Source organism: Asterias rubens, chromosome 6 (genome assembly GCF_902459465.1).
Source record: "Asterias rubens chromosome 6, eAstRub1.3, whole genome shotgun sequence".
In the NCBI taxonomy this organism is placed as follows: Eukaryota; Metazoa; Echinodermata; class Asteroidea; order Forcipulatida; family Asteriidae; genus Asterias; species Asterias rubens.
Genome location: NC_047067.1, coordinates 20922928 through 20935467, shown reverse-complemented (window position 1 = coordinate 20935467; position 12540 = coordinate 20922928).

Genomic DNA, 12540 nt, shown 5'->3' with positions numbered 1-12540 from the left:
GGCTGGGGTCATGGAGATCACTGGGCTTACTACCCATGTCATATTAACTGCTCGTCCATTAATTTTTATGAGCCAAGTAATTCAAAGGCCACACTTGGAAATTCTTTTGAAGAGCTTTCCTAATGTGCAATACAAATTATGCAAAACGTAAAAGACTATTTTACTTAAAACTTCAATATGGGCAACAGTTTCAAAGCAAATTTAATGTCAAAATTCAAAGACAAAAACAACACAGAATCCTGGGTCATTATTCCTTGAATATAAAACCTTATACAATTGCAATATAACTGTATATACAATTACGATATTACCTTTATACGATTGCGATATAACCTTTTACATTTGCGATATAACCTTATATGATTGTGATATAATCTTGAACTATTGCGATATTTCCCTGATACAAATGTGATATAAATTTATACAATTTGCGATATAACCTTATAGAACCGTGGTTCAGCATTATACAATTCCTTTGAAGGCACTGGACACAATTGGTAATTACTCAAAACAATTGTTATCATTAAAAACTTACTTGGTAACGAGCATTGGAGAGCTGGAGATAGTATAAAACTGGAGAACTGGAGATAGTATAAAACATTATGAGAAACGGCTCCCTGTGAAGTAACATAGTTTTTAAGACAGAAGCGATTTCTCACTAAAATATTTGAATTTGATTTCGAGACCTCAGAATTAAAATTTGAGGTCTCGAAATCAAGCATCTGAAAGCACACAACTTGTGCAACAAGGGCGTTTTTGCTTTCATTGTTCTCTAATTGCAAATTTGACGACCAACTGAGCTCAAATTTTTACAGGTTTGTTATGTTATGCATATTTTGAGATACATCAAGAGTGAATACTGGTCTTTGACAATTACCAAACATGTCCAGTGTCTTTAAATCAACATACAATTGCAGGTTTAATGGCAGAGGACACTATTGGTAATTGTCAAGGACTAGCCTTCACAGTTGGTGTATCTCAACATATGCATAACATAACTAACCTGTGAAAATTTGAGCTCAAACGGTCATCGAAGTTGCGAGATAATAATGAAGAAAAAAAAACACCCTTGTCACACGAAGTTGTGTGCGTTCAGATGGTTGATTTCGAGACCTCAAGTTCTAAATCTGAGGTCTCGAAATCAAATTTGTGGAAAATTACTTCTTTCTCGAAAACTATGGCGCTTCAGAGGGAGTCGTTTCTCACAATGTTTTATACTATCAACCTCTCCCCATTACTCGTCACCAAGAAAGGTTTTATGCTAATAATTATTTTGAGTAATTACCAATAGTGTCCACTGCCTTTAACTATTGTGATTTAACCTTATACATTTCTGATCAAGCCAAATGTGTTATATTGTACTATTCCAATAAACAAAATTACAAAACATTGATAAAAAATGCTTGACTTATGCCTTGTGATTTTATTTATTTGTATTATTTGACCACATTTTTGAAGTTCGATTTGTATGCATTAAAATGAAGCTGGTTTCTTCAGTGATGGCATGTACCTTTCATTTTTTTCTAAGATTGAGATTTGATGTTGACCAATCTACATGTATATCTAAAATCATTCCTCAAGTTGAAAATATTATTTATAAAAGTTATTCCTCAAGTTAAAAACACATCAGAGTCAGAGGTACCTATCGCATTATTTTAGAGAATAAAAACAACTCTTTGTGTTTTCTTAAATTTATGGCCCAAAATTTGATAAACTGTAGGACATCTACCCCTTGTTTGTGTGTATTTTTTTAATTTTATTTTATTGATGTATTTATTTTGAGGCACAAGGCTCATCTCTTTAAACTTTTTCAGTAAACAAAAACGGTATACCCTACAAAAAATGGATGTTCAAAGCCTTGCATTTTTTGTTACAAAAATTCAAATAGTAAGCCTTGCGTTTTAGTAAAATCCTTGCAATTTTCTAACACAACAACATGCATAAGATGGCCATATTTTGTTATTAATATTTATTTATTTATTTTTTTTTTGGGGGGGGGGTGGTTGACGTGTACCGAAGGCTTTAAAAGTAAGATTATTTGGTGGCGCAAATTTGAGTGAGATATTTTCAACAACGAAATAAGGTCACTTTTTAATAATTTACCTACAAGTTAATTATTCCTACGTTAATAATAAGCTGAGAAACGAACAAAAAATATACCTCATATATTACCTTTAGTTCTTTAAACTTTGCGCTAAATCATTTCAAGTTAAACAAACGTAAGGCTACTTGGTTTAATTACCACAATTAGTTACAGTGTAAGCGTTTATTCATCACTTTTAATATGATTCAAGCCTTCGATTCTCGCATTTCGAATCATTCCGCGAGATCTTGCGGGAGCCAGTTTGCCCCTTTGATCTTGGACAGGCACCGGTGATTGGAACCAGCTAAAGCAACCGACAGGTACCCGATTTCCACGCTACGCGAAATAAACATCAACAGAGTAGTAGAGGTCTGGGTACTCGACGGCTTGATGCCGTGACGCGATATTCAAAATGGCCACCAGCCATGCTTGTGAAGTTGTCAACACCATGGATATACTTAGGATGATTTGATGTGATTTAATGTCTCTTTTGGGTAAGCTTTATCTCATGCAGCTTATTTAAGTTAATAATGTAGAATAGGATGAAGGCCTCGTGGAAGGCGTGTAACCACCTAGTTTGTCATAAAACGGGCAATTCTTGTCGCAATTTTATTCCACCTTCATGCTCAACATAAACAACGGCAATCCGGAAGTAGCTGTAACGTTAGAGCATAGGTCATTGCATTGTCATTGCCAATTTGCCGTCAATCAGATACTGGATGAAGAATTCCTCCATGATCAGATGAAACAATCGACTTTTCTGTGTAGTTCTTATAGATTATCTACTTCAATTCGTGTCGGCCACTCCTACGTGTTTCTATGTCAGTTTTTGTTTACATGTTATGTAACACTGAGCTGTCGTAAACTGTTTACCAACCAAAATGACCGGTGCTCTGACATTCGGAGTCGTAGGCCTACCATCCAAAAGAATTGATACATCATGTTTAAGCCTTTGCAGATTGCCTTTCTCATATCAAGTTGTAAATCTAAAACTGGTTTGCCACCTATACTGCCAAATGATAATGTAATGTTTTAAAGTCTGAACATGGTCTGAATAAAACTGGCGGGTTTTTTATTTTTATTTTTTTAATCGTCTGAAATTTCATCCAGATGTGTAATGAAGGACGAGGTGCACAGAAAAACCTTGGTCTGAGTCGTAGGCAACTTTTTGAGATATTGTCTAGTTTTCGATGCCCCAAATCAAGATTAAAATTAATATTAATTTGGGGCCCTTCCAATTGTTCCAGCAATCTATAATCCGTAGAGCGTCTTTTGCACATAAAGAACTTTCTTTGGTTAAATTTTGTGGCAAATCTGAGAGAAATTTCTTTTGAGGGTGAAAAAAACGTCAAGTTATACCCCATGCCGTTTTCTCAAAAATCTGCCGAAAAAAATTGTGTTTTTCAAAATCGCCTGAAAACTTGGGTTTAGTCGTCGACCTTAGTAACTTTTTGATGTAATTGTTTTTATTGCCTGATTTTCGATATAACAATGTCTCAAATAATTATTGTATCAAACTCAATAAAACCAATTGTACCATCACGGAGAGTACCCACCACGAACACTGGTGGAAATTCAAAGAAGTTATATTCCCGCCGTCATGTTGATCCCAGCTAGCCTACTAAAGACTCGGCCACCCAACCCCAGTGTACCCCGCTACCCTTTCCACAGCGACCGACAATCCCCAATTCCCATCGAAATGCCAGACCAACTTCCCCTGCGAACTAATTTTCTATACCTACATCGTGTGCCTTCGACTCAAATAATTATTTTGTAAGTCCCCTATTATGCCTTTGTTTCCTTGTAAACCAATGCGCCATACTTACAGCGTGTGCCTTCCATCCACTCACCAATTTTTTAAATCACAACCAAAGAGTCCCCTGTCTACCCGTCAGTAAAGCGTATGCCTTCCACTCTCAAATTATTTACCAAGTAAAAAGCAAGGATTTCCCTATGCCATTGTACCATGCGTACCATTTCCCCATTAATTAAACTAATTGTCTATCTTTATGCCTACAGCGTGTGCCTTCAACTCGTCGAATACTTTTTAAGTCCGAACACAAGAGTCCCCTATCTACTACCAATACCCGTCAGTAAAAGCGTATTATATCTTCCACTCGCAAATTATTTACCAAGTCCAAAGCAAGGATGTCCCTATGCCATAGTACCATGCGTACCCCTTTTCCCATTTTTAACTATACAGTGTGTAGATTTTAACTCAAATATGTTTTAAGTCCGAACCAATGGGTTTCCCATGCCTATGTAACCAGCCCACAACTTGTGCATTTCACTCGAAATTACTAAGTATAAAGCACTGATTTTACTATGCCATAGCATCATGTGGAAAGTGTTCCCCTCGCAAATTATATACCAAGTATAAAGTATAATAATATACCAAGTATAAAGCATTGATATTCGCATACCATAGTATCCTATGAAAAGTATTCAACTCGCAAATTATACACTAAGTATAAAGCATTGATATTCCCATACCATAGTATCTTATGATGAGTATTCAATTATATACTAAGTATAAAGCACTGAAATCCCATGCCATAGCTTTCTGTGTAAAGTATGAACCGAAGGTTTATCAGGTCTAAAATGCGAATTATCCTGGGGGGGACCCAAGTGGGTGTCGTGGGTAGGTGTCGGCCTCCCAAGCAAAGGGTCCCCGGTTCGAACCCCGGTGGTGGCAGCGCGGTTGCCGTCCGAGAAGTCTCGACTCACCAGACAGTGGCACACACCGCGCAGTGGCACTCACCGCTAGCACTCGCTTAGAAAAGAAACTTAAAACTTAAAACTTAAAACGAACCTATGCTCTTTTTTATATAAGTTTAAAAAATAAAATAAAAAAAACATTTTTAAAACGTCTCCAACTTTTCTGAAGCTGGATTCGATCCCGGGACCCTCCGGTCCAGAGACCAGAGCCCTTCCACTGGGCCACTGCTCCTTCTTACTAATATGCGTTCGAGTTTTATTTTAAACCTTCGTATGACAAACTTTTAATTAAAACGTAGTAAAAGAACACCCGGGAATCGAACTCCGCACCATTGGGTGTAGAGTCCGGAGCCCTTCCATTGAGCCACGTCTCCTCTTACTTTTATGGCGTTCGAGTTTAATTTTAAACCTTGGTATGAACAACTATAAATCAAAACGTAGTAAAAGAACACCCGGGAATCGAACTCCGCACCATTGGGTGTAGAGTCCGGAGCCCTTCCATTGAGCCACGTCTCCTCTTACTTTTATGGCGTTCGAGTTTAATTTTAAACCTTGGTATGAACAACTTTAAATCAAAACGTAGTAAAAGAACACCCGGGAATCGAACCCCGTACCATTGGGTGCAGAGTCGGAAGCCCTTCCATTGGGCCACTACTACTCTTACTTCATTTGCGTTCGAGTTTAATGTTATACCTTAGAATGAACAACTTTAAATCAAAACGTATTATAGCTTATGCCTTCCACTCGCAAATTATTTACAAGTGTAAAGCAAGGATTTCCATATGCCGTAGGATACCGCGCAAACCAATGTTCTCAACAAGTATACTAAAAGAACACAGATCGGGAATCGAACCCCGTACCATTGGGTGTAGAGCCCGGAGCCCTTCCATTGGGCCACTACTACTCTTTCTTCATATGCGTTCGAGTTTAATGTTATACCATAGAATAAACAATTTTTAATCAAAACGTATTATAGCTTATGCCTTCCACTCGCAAATTATTTATTAAGTGTAAAGCAAGGATTTCCCTATGCCATAGGGTACCGCGCAAACCAATGTTCTCAAGCATACTAAAAGAACACAGATCGGGAATCGAACCCCGTACCCTCGGGTGTATAGTCCGGAGCCCTTCCATTAGGCCACTACTACTCTTTCTTCATTTGCGTTCGAGTTTAATGTTATACCCTAGAATGAACAATTTTAAATCAAAACGTATTATAGCTTATGCCTTCCACTCGCAAATTATTTAATAAGTGTAAAGCAAGGATTTCCCTATGCCATAGGGTACCACGCAAACCAATGTTCTCAAGCATACTAAAAGAACACAGATCGGGAATCGAACCCCGTACCATTGGGTGTAGAGCCCGGAGCCCTTCCATTAGGCCACTACTACTCTTACTTCATTTCCGTTCGAGTTTAATGTTATACCCTAGAATGAACAATTTTAAATCAAAACGTATTATAGCTTATGCCTTCCACTCGCAAATTATTTAATAAGTGTAAAGCAAGGATTTCCCTATGCCATAGGGTACCACGCAAACCAATGTTCTCAAGCATACTAAAAGAACACAGATCGGGAATCGAACCCCGTACCATTGGGTGTAGAGCCCGGAGCCCTTCCATTAGGCCACTACTACTCTTACTTCATTTCCGTTCGAGTTTAATGTTATACCCTAGAATGAACAATTTTAAATCAAAACGTATTATTTGCCTCCCACGCGCAAATTATTTATTAAGTGTAAAGCAAGGATTTCCCTATGCCATAGGGTACCACGCAAACCAATGTTCTCAAGCATACTAAAAGAACACAGATCGGGAATCGAACCCCGTACCATTGGGTGTAGAGCCCGGAGCCCTTCCATTAGGCCACTACTACTCTTTCTTCATTTGCGTTCGAGTTTAATGTTATACCCTAGAATGAACAATTTTAAATCAAAACGTATTATAGCTTATGCCTTCCACTCGCAAATTAATTATTTATTAAGTGTAAAGCAAGGATTTCCCTATGCCATAGGGTACCACGCAAACCAATGTTCTCAAGCATACTAAAAGAACACAGATCGGGAATCGAACCCCGTACCATTGGGTGTAGAGCCCGGAGCCCTTCCATTAGGCCACTACTACTCTTTCTTCATTTGCGTTCGAGTTTAATGTTATACCCTAGAATGAACAATTTTAAATCAAAACGTATTATAGCTTATGCCTTCCACTCGCAAATTAATTATTTATTAAGTGTAAAGCAAGGATTTCCCTATGCCATAGGGTACCACGCAAACCAATGTTCTCAAGTATACTAAAAGAACACAGATCGGGAATCGAACCCTGTACCATTGGGTGTAGAGCCCGGAGCCCTTCCATTGGGCCACTACTACTCTTTCTTCATATGCGTTCGAGTTTAATGTTATACCATAGAATGAACAATTTTTAATCAAAACGTATTATAGCTTATGCCTTCCACTCGCAAATTATTTATTAAGTGTAAAGCAAGGATTTCCCTATGCCATAGGGTACCACGCAAACCAATGTTCTCAAGCGTAGAAAAAGAACACAGACCGGGGTTCGAACCCTGTACCATTGGGTGTAGAGGCCGGAGACCTTCCATTGGGCCACTACTACTCTTACTTCATTTGCGTTCGAGTTTAATTTTATACCCTAGAGTGAACAACTTTATATCAAAACATATTGTAACATATGCCTTCAACTTGCATTAATTATTAATTAGGGGTTAAGCAAGGATTTCCCAATGCCGTAGGGTACCGCGTAAACCAATGTTCTTCAACGTAGAAAAAGAACACACACCGGGGTTTGAACCCAGCACCTTTGGCTTCAGAGTCCAGAGCCCTACCACTGTGCCACTGTCCTTCTTCATAACAAAAGGTTCGAGTTTAAATATAAACCTTAGAATGAATTCAACTTTAAATCAAAACGTAATAGCGGGTGCCTTTCACTCGCATGTTATTTATTAGGTATAAAGCAAGGATTTCCCTATGCCATAGGGTTCCGCTTAAACCAATGTTCTTACGCGTAAAAAAAGACACACGCCGTGGCTCGAACTCAGTACCTTTGCGCTCAGAATCCGGAGCTCTACCACTGGGCCACCGCTCTTCTTATGAACAATGGGTTCGAGTTTAATTATAAACCTTAGAATGGACAACTTTAAATCAAAACGTATATAGCGAGTGCCTTCCACTCGCGTGTTTTACAAGGACTTCCCGATGCCATAGTACCCCAGGTAATGTAAAGATTGGGACTGGGTACAACAGAGTTGATGCATGCACAAATCCGACGGTGTTTGAGATAAATAAAATGCACGGGACTAAAACGGGTCTATCTAACTGAGAAAATATCAGCGATTGAAAAAGTCTCTAGAAGCCGGGCAAATCGGGCGAATGGGGGGGGGGCATATTCAAACAGGGGGCGTAACAATGAGACCAACAAAACCATTTATTATTATATTTAATAAATATTTGATAATCTAAGGAAATTGAACTCTAAATAAGACACGGGACGGAGTATTCTTTATGTTTTAATTCAATATTTGTTTAATGTTTGAGTTTCTACATTTCACATTATGACTGCTCTTTAAATCAATATAAAAAGAATTCAGACAATAATTGACATACACATTCAAATTTATTTTAAGCAGCAATTTTTTATTTATTTCTTTAAATAATTAAAATCATTAAAATTAAAATTTAAACGTCAAGTGTTTGTGCATCGTAAAAGAATTTTGTTTTTCTCCATAAGGCGATCAGATTATACTGACCGAAACGTCAATTGAAACCAACGGTTATTTTCAGAACCACCCCATATTTAGAGATGATAGTCATTGCATGGTGTTACCGCAAACCTGTCCATATCGTATTTCCACCATGCAAAGTTTTAAATCCAGGGTACAACATCAAAGCATTGCCATAGCTGTAACAATTGTATGCAGTGAATATTTAGATTGGAACAATTTTACGACCTCACCACCAATTTCTGGCCGTTTTGTTTTAATCTCCGAATAATCAACGGGAAACAGCAACCTACAGGCCTACTAACTATAACAGAGAATTATATTGAGCAATAACACACCATACCCATTGTGTTGTGCACAGTAGACCAGCATACCAGCTAACGTAGTGTAGACCTATAGCTAATAGAAACAAACAAATCACAAACATTGCTTTTACCATGGGTTTGAACGACTTTATATTGAATCAGAATAAACGAGTACACATTAGTCTTGCCTGAACAGTTCCCTGAAGATTAAAACTACATCAAAAAGGCTCTAAATATCGTCCACGGAGACAGCCAGAGTCAACTGCATGGTTGGAGATCATTTTGAATACATGTGTACGCGGTAAATTACTGGGTACAAAGCATGGGTTATAAGACCAACTATAGGGTACCCGACTACTAGTGTTCTTGTCGCAATGTCGCTTACTTGTTGATATAGCAGTGCCTCCAAAAAGAGAGGTTAAAATGAATTTGAGACACATCCCAGTTTTCCAGCAATCTTAAACTTGGAGACTGTCTTTTACACATGACGAACTTCCTTTGGTTAAATTTTGAGGAAATTCGCAGAGAAAATGTTTCCGAGGCTGAAAAAACGTCAAGCTTACCCCCTTGTCGTTTTTTCAAAAATCGGCCGAAACTTTTGTCTTCCAAATTGCCTGAAATTTCATTTGGTAGACGACTAAAACCAAGATTTTCCTGCTCCTCGCCCTCTAATACACCTAGGTATGAAATTTCAGGCAATTTGGAAGACAAAAGTGTCGGCCGATTTTTGAAAAAACGACAAGGGGGTAAGCTTGACGTTTTTTCAGCCTCGGAAACATTTTCTCTCCGAATTGCCTCAAAATTTAACCAAAGGAAGTTCGTCATGTGTAAAAGACAGTCTCCAAGTAACAGGTTGCTGGAACAATAGGATGGGTCTCAAATATTCATTTTAACCTTGATTTTAAACCGTCGTACTATCCGAAATGAGGCATTATCTCAAAAAGTAGCCATCGTAGACGACTAAAACCAAGATTTTCTTGCTCCTCGCCCTCTAATACATCTAGGTATGAAATTTCAGGCAATTTGGAAGACAAAAGTTTCGGCCGATTTTTGAAAAAACGACAAGGGGGTAAGCTTGACGTTTTTTCAGCCTCGGAAACATTTTCTCTCCGAATTGCCTCAAAATTTAACCAAAGGAAGTTCGTCATGTGTAAAAGACAGTCTCCAAGTTACAGATTGCTTGAACAATAGGATGGGTCTCAAATATTCATTTTAACCTTGATTTTAAACCGTCGTACTATCCGAAATGAGGCATTATCTCAAAAAGTAGCCATCGTAGACGACTAAAACCAAGATTTTCCTGCTCCTCGCCCTCTACTACACCTAGGTATGAAATTTCAGGCAATTTGGAAGACAAAAGTTTCGGCCGATTTTTGAAAAAACGACAAGGAGGTAAGCTTGACGTTTTTTCAGCCTCGGAAACATTTTCTCTCCGAATTGCCTCAAAATTTAACCAAAGGAAGTTCGTCATGTGTAAAAGACAGTCTCCAAGTAACAGATTGCTGGAACAATAGGATGGGTCTCAAATCTTCATTTCAATCTTGATTTTAAACCGTCGTACTATCCGAAATGAGGCATTATCTCAAAAAGTAGCCATCGTAGACGACTAAAACCAAGATTGTCCTGCTCCTCACCCTCTAATACACCTAGGTATGAAATTTCAGGCAATTTGGAAGACAAAAGTTTCGGCCGATTTTTGAAAAAACGACAAGGGGGTAAGCTTGACGTTTTTTCAGCCTCGGAAACATTTTCTCTCCGAATTGCCTCAAAATTTAACCAAAGGAAGTTCGTCATGTGTAAAAGACAGTCTCCAAGTAACAGGTTGCTGGAACAATAGGATGCGTCTCAAATATTCATTTTAACCTTGATTTAAAACCGTCGTACTATCCGAAATGAGGCATTATCTCAAAAAGTAGCCATCGTAGACGACTAAAATACACCTAGGTATGAAATTTCAGGCAAATTGGAAGACAAAAGTTTCGGCCGATTTTTGAAAAAACGACAAGGGGGTAAGCTTGACGTTTTTTCAGCCTCGGAAACATTTTCTCTCCGAATTGCCTCAAAATTTAACCAAAGGAAGTTCGTCATGTGTAAAAGACAGTCTCCAAGTAACAGGTTGCTGGAACAATAGGATGGGTCTCAAATATTCATTTTAACCTTGATTTTAAACCGTCGTACTATCCGAAATGAGGCATTATCTCAAAAAGTAGCCATCGTAGACGACTAAAACCAAGATTTTCCTGCTCCTCGCCCTCTAATACACTTAAGTATGAAATTTCAGGCAATTTGGAAGACAAAAGTTTCGGCCGATTTTTGAAAAAACGACAAGGGGGTAAGCTTGACGTTTTTTCAGCCTCGGAAACATTTTCTCTCCGAATTGCCTCAAAATTTAACCAAAGGAAGTTCGTCATGTGTAAAAGACAGTCTCCAAGTAACAGGTTGCTGGAACAATAGGATGGGTCTCAAATATTCATTTTAACCTTGATTTTAAACCGTCGTACTATCCGAAATGAGGCATTATCTCAAAAAGTAGCCATCGTAGACGACTAAAACCAAGATTTTCCTGCTCCTCGCCCTCTAATACACCTAAGTATGAAATTTCAGGCAATTTGGAAGACAAAAGTTTCGGCCGATTTTTGAAAAAACGACAAGGGGGTAAGCTTGACGTTTTTTCAGCCTCGGAAACATTTTCTCTCCGAATTGCCTCAAAATTTAACCAAAGGAAGTTCGTCATGTGTAAAAGACAGTCTCCAAGTAACAGGTTGCTGGAACAATAGGATGCGTCTCAAATATTCATTTTAACCTTGATTTTAAACCGTCGTACTATCCGAAATGAGGCATTATCTCAAAAAGTAGCCATCGTAGACGACTAAAACCAAGATTTTCCTGCTCCTCGCCCTCTAATACACCTAGGTATGAAATTTCAGGCAATTTGGAAGACAAAAGTTTCGGCCGATTTTTGAAAAAACGACAAGGGGGTAAGCTTGACGTTTTTTCAGCCTCGGAAACATTTTCTCTCGGAATTGCCTCAAAATTTAACCAAAGGAAGTTCGTCATGTGTAAAAGACAGTCTCCAAGTAACAGGTTGCTGGAACAATAGGATGGGTCTCAAATATTCATTTTAACCTTGATTTTAAACCGTCGTACTATCCGAAATGAGGCATTATCTCAAAAAGTAGTCATCGTAGACGACTAAAACCAAGATTTTCCTGCTCCTCGCCCTCTAATACACCTAGGTATGAAATTTCAGGCAATTTGGAAGACAAAAGTTTCGGCCGATTTTTGAAAAAACGACAAGGGGGTAAGCTTGACGTTTTTTCAGCCTCGGAAACATTTTCTCTCCGAATTGCCTCAAAATTTAACCAAAGGAAGTTCGTCATGTGTAAAAGACAGTCTCCAAGTAACAGGTTGCTGGAACAATAGGATGCGTCTCAAATATTTATTTTAACCTTGATTTTAAACCGTCGTACTATCCGAAATGAGGCATTATCTCAAAAAGTAGCCATCGTAGACGACTAAAACCAAGATTTTCCTGCTCCTCGCCCTCTAATACACCTAGGTATGAAATTTCAGGCAATTTGGAAGACAAAAGTTTCGGCCGATTTTTGAAAAAACGACAAGGGGGTATCTCTCCGAATTGCCTCAAAATTTAACCAAAGGAAGTTCGTCATGTGTAAAAGACAGTCTCCAAGTAAC